This window comes from Ctenopharyngodon idella, chromosome 1 (assembly GCF_019924925.1).
Source record: "Ctenopharyngodon idella isolate HZGC_01 chromosome 1, HZGC01, whole genome shotgun sequence".
Classification (NCBI taxonomy): Eukaryota; Metazoa; Chordata; class Actinopteri; order Cypriniformes; family Xenocyprididae; genus Ctenopharyngodon; species Ctenopharyngodon idella.
The window spans coordinates 10974816-10984326 of NC_067220.1; positions in this window are offsets into that span (position 1 = coordinate 10974816).

A 9511-nucleotide genomic window follows, 5' to 3' on the forward strand; every position below is an offset into this window, starting at 1 on the left:
GATTGCAGTACAGAAATTTGTATTTTGAAGTTTGCCAAGCTGAGAATGACACTACGCTGAAGAAATAAAAGCATTGCCTGTATTTGGCCACAAGAGGGCGCGAGAGAAACTCTTTGACAATCTCCAGACGCATGCAGTTATTTCAGCCACACGTTAACATTTCTGAATGCGTTACATTAGAGAAAAGTCAAATAAAGTATCATCTCTTCTTAAATACTGTGCTTTTCTTCATGATTTTTGAAGTCTCAAAATTAGAAACTGCAAAGTGACACACACTGGCTGTCACAACACTGGGTCTAATATTGTTATAGCAATTTTTGTCAAAGGCTATGTTTTGCTCAAAAAAGTCACACAGTTTGATATTTGAACATATTCAGGGTTCATCAATCAACCCCAACTCACAAGGACATCACTAGCGTTCCAGCTCAGAAATGTGTTTGACATGTCAAAATGTTTTAGCCCTTGAGCACAAGTAAATTAGACATACACCATAAATGTTTATGTTCTGTTATTGTTTATTCATACTTTTATGTCTTCATTATGTTTTCGACAGCTTTTATTTTCAAGCTCACAGCCCGTGCAGGGATGCATTAGACTGACTTCTGGAAAGTGTCCAGTGTCTGCATGCTTCCAAAGGGTCACTTTGAGCCGTTACACACACTAACTGACAACAAGCTACAACTAGATTTCATTTGCTGAAGAGAATATGAGTGGTGCTTTGCCGATGCCAAAATCACCATCACGCGTTGCCATCTTTCCCAGTACTTTCTATGCGGTTTCTAGTGATTGTCACAAGCATGTTCTATGTAATTGTTTGGCAGTTTCTAGGGTGTTCCAAGTGGTTGCTAGGGTGTTGTTAGGCAGATGTTAGGTGTTTGCTACATGGAACAGTGTTGTGGGTTACATTTGAAAATATATGGTTGGTTAAAAGAGTGTTCACTCTAGTGCATTCCATATTTATTCTCGTTAAACAACCTACAATTTTAATCAAATTCACAGATCGTTTGCCATGGATCTGTGTGTGATTGATAGAAAATAGATACACTCTCTGGAGGTTGCAGCTAAATGTGTGTAATGGCGAGTGAGATGTTTCTGAGCCAGGCCACTTCAACTGACAGACTGGGGAAAGCGGGGTCTCCCACGACCCTTTGCGGTGTGGGATGGAGATGTGGAAATAGCACTCTGCATTTTGGCAGCAGTCGAGTCCCTCTGGGGAAGTTTGGAGAGCGACCAAAGCGGAGTGGAAATAGAAGCGCTGGAAAAGAAAGAGACATGCCTTCTTAAAACTAGTAAAACTACCCGTCATGAATCTGCAGCTGAATATAGGTTAGTGGAAAAAAAAAATCTCTGTATATGTACAGTTTACTTTAAATTTACACAATATATATATATATATATATATACTTACAAAATTGTGTTAACATGCTAGGAACCATGTACACCACCTTGGAAACTTGACAAAACACAGAGCAACTTCAGAATACTCAAGCCACATGCTCTAAAAACACTCAGAGCACAATTTGCATCCACATAGCAACACCTTAGCAACCACTAAGAAGAATGTGAGACTTCAGAGTATTTTGGCAACCACATAGCAACATCCTAACACCCACTCAGAACACCCAAGCAACCGCATAGCAACACTCTGGCAACTTTCCAAAACAGCCGAGTAACTGCATAGCAACGCCCTGACAACGCAATAGAAACATGCTAATAACCACTCAGGACACCTATGCAACCACATAGCAACACAATGGCACCAATCCAACACATCCTTTAAAAATGGATGGAAACATCTCAAAACATGCAATATGAACCACTCAGTACATTTTAGCAACTCCCTAGCAAACAACGACAGCACCCTGGCAACAACCGACAACATCCTAGTTACCGTATAGCAACACCCTGGTATGCAACACCCCAAAACATCCTGGCAACAACATAGCAACATGCTAACAACCACTCAAAACAACCACACTGAAACAACCTGGCAAACATTCCAAAACATCCTAGTAACTGCATAGCAACACCCTGACAACCATCCAAAATATCCAAGTAACTGCAAAGAAACACCCTGGCAACCAAATTAAACATCCTAGTAATTGCAAAGCATCACCCTGGCAACCATCTAAAACATCCTAGTAACTGCAAAGCATCACCCTGGCAACCACCCAAAACATCCTAGCAACCACGCAGCAACATGCAAACAACTACTCAGACCACCTAAGCAACCACATAGCAATACCCTGACAACCATCCAACACAACTGCATAGCAACAGCCTGGCAACCACCCAAAAGATCCTACAGCATAGAAATACAATATGAACCACTTAGAACATATTAACAACTAAAGATAAAACACTCGCAACCATCCAAAACATTCTAACAACCACATAGCAACACCCTAGCAACAGCATAGAAATGCACTAAGAAATGCACTAAGAACATGCACTAAGGTACATTTTTAACACCCAACAACCAATGAAAACACCCTAGCAAGTTTTGCACAAATACCACTGAAATTTTGTTCATAAAATGTCAAAATCTAGTTAATAATTTCCTATTTGTGATGTAGTCTAATGGTATGTGTGTCCTTCAGAGACGTCTTCAGCCCTCGTCCTCCACAGCTGCTCAGAACAGAGGGGCTCGTGGGTATTATGTAAAGAGCGTGTGTAACGTACGTGGGTGCATTTGGGAGAACAGGGCTAACAGGAGGGGAAGTATTTGTGGATGTATGCAGTGGTTATAATAAAAAAATATTTTGTTGCATCATGTTCAGTGATGTATGTCTAAAGTGTGCTGCATATTTACTGTTACTCTCATATATAGTCAGGTGTTTTCAGACTATTATACTAGTAAACATTATAGTACACTATTAAGACAGTGCCATTCTATGCATACTGAAAATTTCTATACTATGCACAGTACATACTATATACTGCAGAAATAGCATGAGTATACTATTATGGTAGTATAATATTCTGAATATAGGGAATAATAAATAAATATATATATATATGAAATAGCACAACCTCAATGATCTGATATGCATGAGGACTTTGAGGTTTGAGGAAACACAAGCATAGCAAAATCTCATTGTATCTCCAGATGGTACACACCTCTGGATGCTTGTTAGATGTGACAGATCAAAGTGTGTGTGTGATGGAAGAGAACATCCAGAGGAGAATGAGGTGTGTAAACATGATGCAGATTTCATCAAGGGTGGTTGTGACGAGCAGGGCGGGCGAGAGCCGTGAGGGAACGGCGCGAGGCCGGTGACGCGAGGGTTAACGAGCTCCACCTGTGAGGCGCACCGGCCTCGAGTCTCTCACGGAGGAGCTCCGGAAGCATAAAAGGAGGAGCGACGATAGTGAAGGACGAGAGAGGACCAGGCCTGGACTTTATTTTGTTTTATTATGTTTGTGTGGCCGGCAGACGTCCGCGAGGGTCTGCCGGCATTACTTTCGTTTTGTTCTTTGTTTATTTTATTAAAGTTTATTGTTTGAATGTTCGCCGGTTCCCGCCTCCTTCTTCCCCCATCACTCGAACTGTGTTACAGTGGTATAGTGGCATTTTATTTTCACTATAATGTTAGTCAAGGTTTCTGGCACCAAAAAAAGTCATAATTTATTTTTTTAACAACCATTTTCCACCTCCTTTGCCCAAACACTCTAACAACAGTGAAAAAATGCAAAAGGCAGCCTCTCATGACATTTTAACAGCCCCCTAGAAACTCCCCGGAACATCCTAGTAACTGCATAGCAACACCCTGGCAACAACTTAGAACATCACAAAGCAACACTCTGGCAACAATCCAAAGCATCTTAGTAACTGCATAACAACACCCTGGCAACAACTACGAACACCACACAGCAACACTCTGGCAACAATCCAAAACATCTTAGTAACTGCATAGCAACACCCTAGCATCAACCCAGAACACCACACAGCAACACTCTGGGAACAATCCAAAACATCTTTTTAATTGCATAGCAACACCCAAGCAACAGCCCAGAACACCACACAGCAACACTCTGACAACAACCCAGAGCACCACAGCAACACTCTGGCAACAATCCAAAACATCTTAGTAACAGCATAGAAACACCCTGGCAACAACTAAGAAAATCTAGCAATCACATAAGCACCCTGTCCACTGCCCAAACCATCCTGGTGACTGCATAGCAACACCCTGGCAATAACCTAGAACACCACACATAAACACTCTGGCAACAATCCAAAGCATCTTAGTAACTGCATAGCAACACCCTGGCAACAACTCAGAACACCACAAAGCAACACTCTGGTAACAATCCAAAACATCTTAGTAATTGCATAGCAACACCCTAGCAACAAACCAGAACACCACACAGCAACACTCTGGCAACAATCCAAAACATCTTAGTAACTGCATAGAAACACCCTGGTAACAACTAAGAAAATCTAGCAATCACATAACAACACCCTGTCCACCACCCAAAACATCCTGGTAACTGCATAGCAACACCACACAGAAACACTCTGACAACAATCCAAAACATCTTAGTAACTGCATAGCAACACCCTGGCAACAACCCAGAACACCACACTGCAACACTCTGGCAATAATCCAAAACATCTTAGTAACTGCATAGCAACATCCTGGCAACCATCCAAGACATCCTCTTTCTGACCCTTACTGAAGGCTGTTTTTTCTGATGCACATTTAAGAGAAATAAATAACCTGTTATGATTGGTTAACCTCTGTTTACTGGCACAGTTTAAATGTTCTAAATAGATGTTGATATATAAATGTGGGCGGTCATATGATAATGAGCTCATATCTGCAACTTTATACCAAAAAATAATTTTGCAGGTGTTCGACTCTCAAAAAAGAAAGGCTTTTTTGAGCCAATGACCTGAGTATACCATTATTGCAACAGAAAAATATCCAAAAGTCCATTTCACGAAGAACCGTCCATGCAGAATATACAACTTTTGATGTAGTTACAACATCTTCCAGCAGGGGACCACACTAATCTTAATCCACTGATTATTTTGCATTTTTCTAAAGAATTCCATTTCCTATCAAATACAGCTGAACCAGTTCACCAATGTCTTTGAGCTCACTTAAAAATTATAGACAGGTGTGTTTAGAGCAGGACTGGAGATAAACTCTGCAGGAAAACTGATTTCCAGGAACAGAACTGAAAGCTCTCATCCAAGAGCCTCCCGACAGAGTGACTCTCAGCATGGAGACCCTTTGAAAGCCTTGACTTCACAGCTTTCTTCATCCCCCACCCACCACCAGCTTCAGATGACTTTGCCCAAATTATGATCCCAGATCAGCATTCCCCACATGCTAAATCTCAACATTTGTACTTTATAAAGATTTGCTGTTTATCAGAGGCTATTCTTTCACAGCTTTGAAGAAATAATTGAGTTATCAGTTTGAAATGTTGAACTTTGTCTCAGATATTTCTCATAAAACTCCTCATTAGCATTTAATGAGGCATTTTCCTCAGGAGAAACATCTGAGAAGCAAGAAATGTCTCCATTTGCTGTCATAAACAATTGAGGTGCCATTTCTTATCTTTTTTTTCCCCTTCTTTTTTCTTTATGGCCCTGCATAGTGATATTCACATTGCACGAACCATTCACATTATCTTCAGAAACGGATAAAATCTGGGTATTTGTTTATTTGCACATAAAAAGTAAAACCCCATTTGTGATATATGCATGAACAATGTTCTTTTCATAGCAGTTACAGGGCTTTAAAATACATTGATGGAAACTTTAAACTCCTCCAGCATGTTTTGGAGGTAATGGCCATAATTAGCTTGACAACGTCCCAATAACACTCAGCCTCTAATGAAGCATTAGAAAGTGATGGATATGTTACCTCCACTAGCAGAATCAGCAGGATATTTTGGCCCTTGTTAGTGCAAGTAATGTCTTTTAAAGAGAACTGCAGAGAATTCACTGGGGCTGAAATGATGAATCATGGGAAGGTGTTTCCAGATGTGACCAGCTGCTTGTTTTCTTGTTTTGGAAGAAAAATTCTGAAGAGCTTTTTGAACCTCTCAAATAACCACTTGAGGTCAGCTGTGTTTAGTTACAAATCTGGTTCAAAACATCTGTCAAGATCTTCTAAACGTAATTGTTATTGTTTAAAAAACTTTTTGACCTATACGCCTACCAAAATACCATCAAGTAAAAAGTAGTAAAATTCAATAAAAATATGTAAAAAAAAAAAAAAAAATTATTAATAATAATATAATATAATATAATATAATATAATATATATATATATATTTTTTTTTTTTAGAATCAGTATTTTGGAACAAACTCTATTTTTCATATTCATGACAACTGCACTCTGTTATTATGATTTTTTAAATGTATTTTTATGTAAGTATAATAATAGCCCTAAACCAAAAATATTGTTATTATGTTGCATGGAATGCTGGTGCAACTGTAACCCTCACAATACCATGGTACGGTGCTACAGTAATTTGCAAACGGTTGTTCAAAAGATTCAGGGTAAAAAACAAAACAAAACAAACAAAAAAAAACACAAGCTCTAGAGATGTGTTTTTAAAAGCTAAACTTAGCAAAACTTGAGTGCCGTGTTTTTATAATAGCCATGCAGGTAACACATTACAAGTAACTTGAGTTATGTAATCAGATTACCTTTTAAAGTAACGAGTAAATACAACAAAATATCTGAGTTACATTATCAAATAAGTAACGCAAGTTACTTTGTTTTCCCATTTATTTAACTCTTATACTGTACAGGTGTGAATTTGCATTTCCTTTAGCCTGAGGCTTATTCATTTCACTTTTTGTGTGAAAGGACCTTTACATTGGCCAAAAATGTATATAGCCTATAAAAAACAACAAAAAAACAACAAGCAAGCCCAGCCCAGGTGAGAAAAAGTAACGCAAAAGTAATATATAGCTCATTACTTTCCATTAAAAGTAACTAACGCAATTAGTTACTTTTTTACAGAGTAACACGATATTATAATGCATTACTTTTAAAAGTAACTTTAATATTTAAAAGTAACCTACCATGTCATGAGCGAGACACTGCAAAAGACGCCAGATGCGAGTGCAACGTCAAACAGGTTTGTCTAGCGCATTTGCCTAGAAAAACAATGGAAAAACAAAAATGCACGTGTTGTGTGTGAACGAAGGCAAGACGGAGCACAACGGAATAGAACAAAAAGCAGAAACCCTGAGACACATTTTTCAAAAAAAAAAAAAAAAAAATCTTTCTTGATATGCATTTGTTAGTGAAGACAATTGGAAGTTGTGGCGGTGCAAAGTCACTCATCAGTTTTCTGTGAAAATAGACTTTATTTAAAGATTCTGAATCAAATAGGCTGTTTGTTTTTTTCACGAATGAAAATTAGGCTGTAGGGATAGACATACACAGACCATTCAATGGGTTTTAATGTCTCTACTATATGTTTTCACACACACATATCAGTCTTTATTGAACAGGACATTTAAGCTTCAAGACTCTGAGAACTTACAGTACAGTTTATGTCACATTGTTTTCTCTGAGGAAGATGGATGTTCTCATAAAGTCTTGTGCTCTGTGTGAATCTTTCATCTCACAGTGTGTTCTGCAGTTTCTCGCAGCTGTGATTGAATAAACCACTGTTCTCTCTGCAACAGACACATACAAACACACACAACCATCTCCTGTGTCCTTGCCTCTGTCCCGCCATTACTGTACCGGCATCCCTGATTTACTGAGCGGCATCTCCAGATACAATCACAATCCCACAATCCTGTTTCCAAGCAATTACAGTGAACGTACCAATGTTCAAACGTCCTACAAACTTGTAAACTCTAAATAAGAGCAGCATGAATGTCCAAACTATCCAAAACAAATATGTCTGCTACGGCTTTTTAAAACCCAGGAGACTTAAAGTCAACATGGAATCAGAATTGACTGATTTTACTTTCTTAATATGTTTCTGGTGATATTGTGAGCAATTCATCATAGCATTCCAAAGAAGAAGAAAAAAATATGTTTGTCTTTGTAATCTTGCAGCTCAGGTCATGTGACTTTGGTGAGAAATGTTTGAGTTCATATTGCAATCTCTGACTTTGTGAGCAGTTTGGGTTTAATGTTTAATGTCTGTGTGGGAGAAAAGGACTGAGACATTAAAGAGGGCTTGAGCACACCGCATAGCTCCGGCTTCTATACAAAAACCCAATTTTACATAAACAGAGATACCGACATGATGTTATGTTATCATCCTGTTGCCATGACACCAAGCGATGTCGCCTCCGGCAAATCTTGTCCTCTATAGACCTGCTTTTCACATGCTGTTCCATCATTCCAGCATCTCAGAGGAGGATGAAAGCCTGCTGTAGTGGGTGGTGTGAATTCTCCTGTCAAACGTCTCACTCATTCGACAACATAACAGCACATTCACTCCAAACGCTGCTAATACAACATTAAAGTCAAGGTTTACGTTCAGCTCTGGAGAAATTCATCATCTTAACTCAAATATGAGTGGAAAAATATGTGAAGTATATATACTTATAATACACAGAATTGCTATTTTTAATTTAAACACCATTTTGGTTGATTACAATATAAAATAATAATAATAAAATATAAAATAATTATTAATTATATTACATAAAATATTGATTTTATTATATTATTATAATAATATTTATTATTATTTATATATAATTATTTGATATTGTAAGTATATATATATATAACAATTATATATTATATAAATGTATTAATTATAATATATGTTAATATATCATATAATAATGTATATTAATTATAATATTACTAATTATTTTATATATATATATATATATATATATATATATATATATATAATTATTTTATATATTATATAAAAGCATTAATTATAATATATATATATATATATATACACACACACACACAAACATTTGCTGGAAAACTTGAAAAATTACAGATAGAAATGAAATAAAAAGAAGAAGTACTAAAATGAATAAAACTGAAATAAAAATACTGAAGCAACTGAAGCAAAATAGAAATATATAAAAAAACAAAAAATTACAAAAGTGCATTACAAAATTGCTAAAACTCAAACTAAAATTAAATGAAAACTGAATTTTAAATATATATATATATATATAAAACAAATATTAATAAATGCTATCATAGTATATTAATCATACTAAAATAACAGTGATATTTGATTCTTAATTCTGATTGGTTGACATGCAGACACTCCAAGGTGATTCATTAAAGGTTAGATTGGGTTATTTAAGGTTCACTGACCACGTTCAAAGTCATTCAACTCCATCTGCTTGAATGGGAAAATTCTAAAATCTCAGAAACATCATAAAATACCATATATAAATTCAGGAATAAAATCTGACAACAATAGACTCATATATTGTGCATCTTTAGCTCAAATCACAGGCTTTTTCAGATAATGGGCTTGTGCTTCTATGAAAAAGACTGGCTCTTGCAGACAAACTCAAACTTGCATCTAC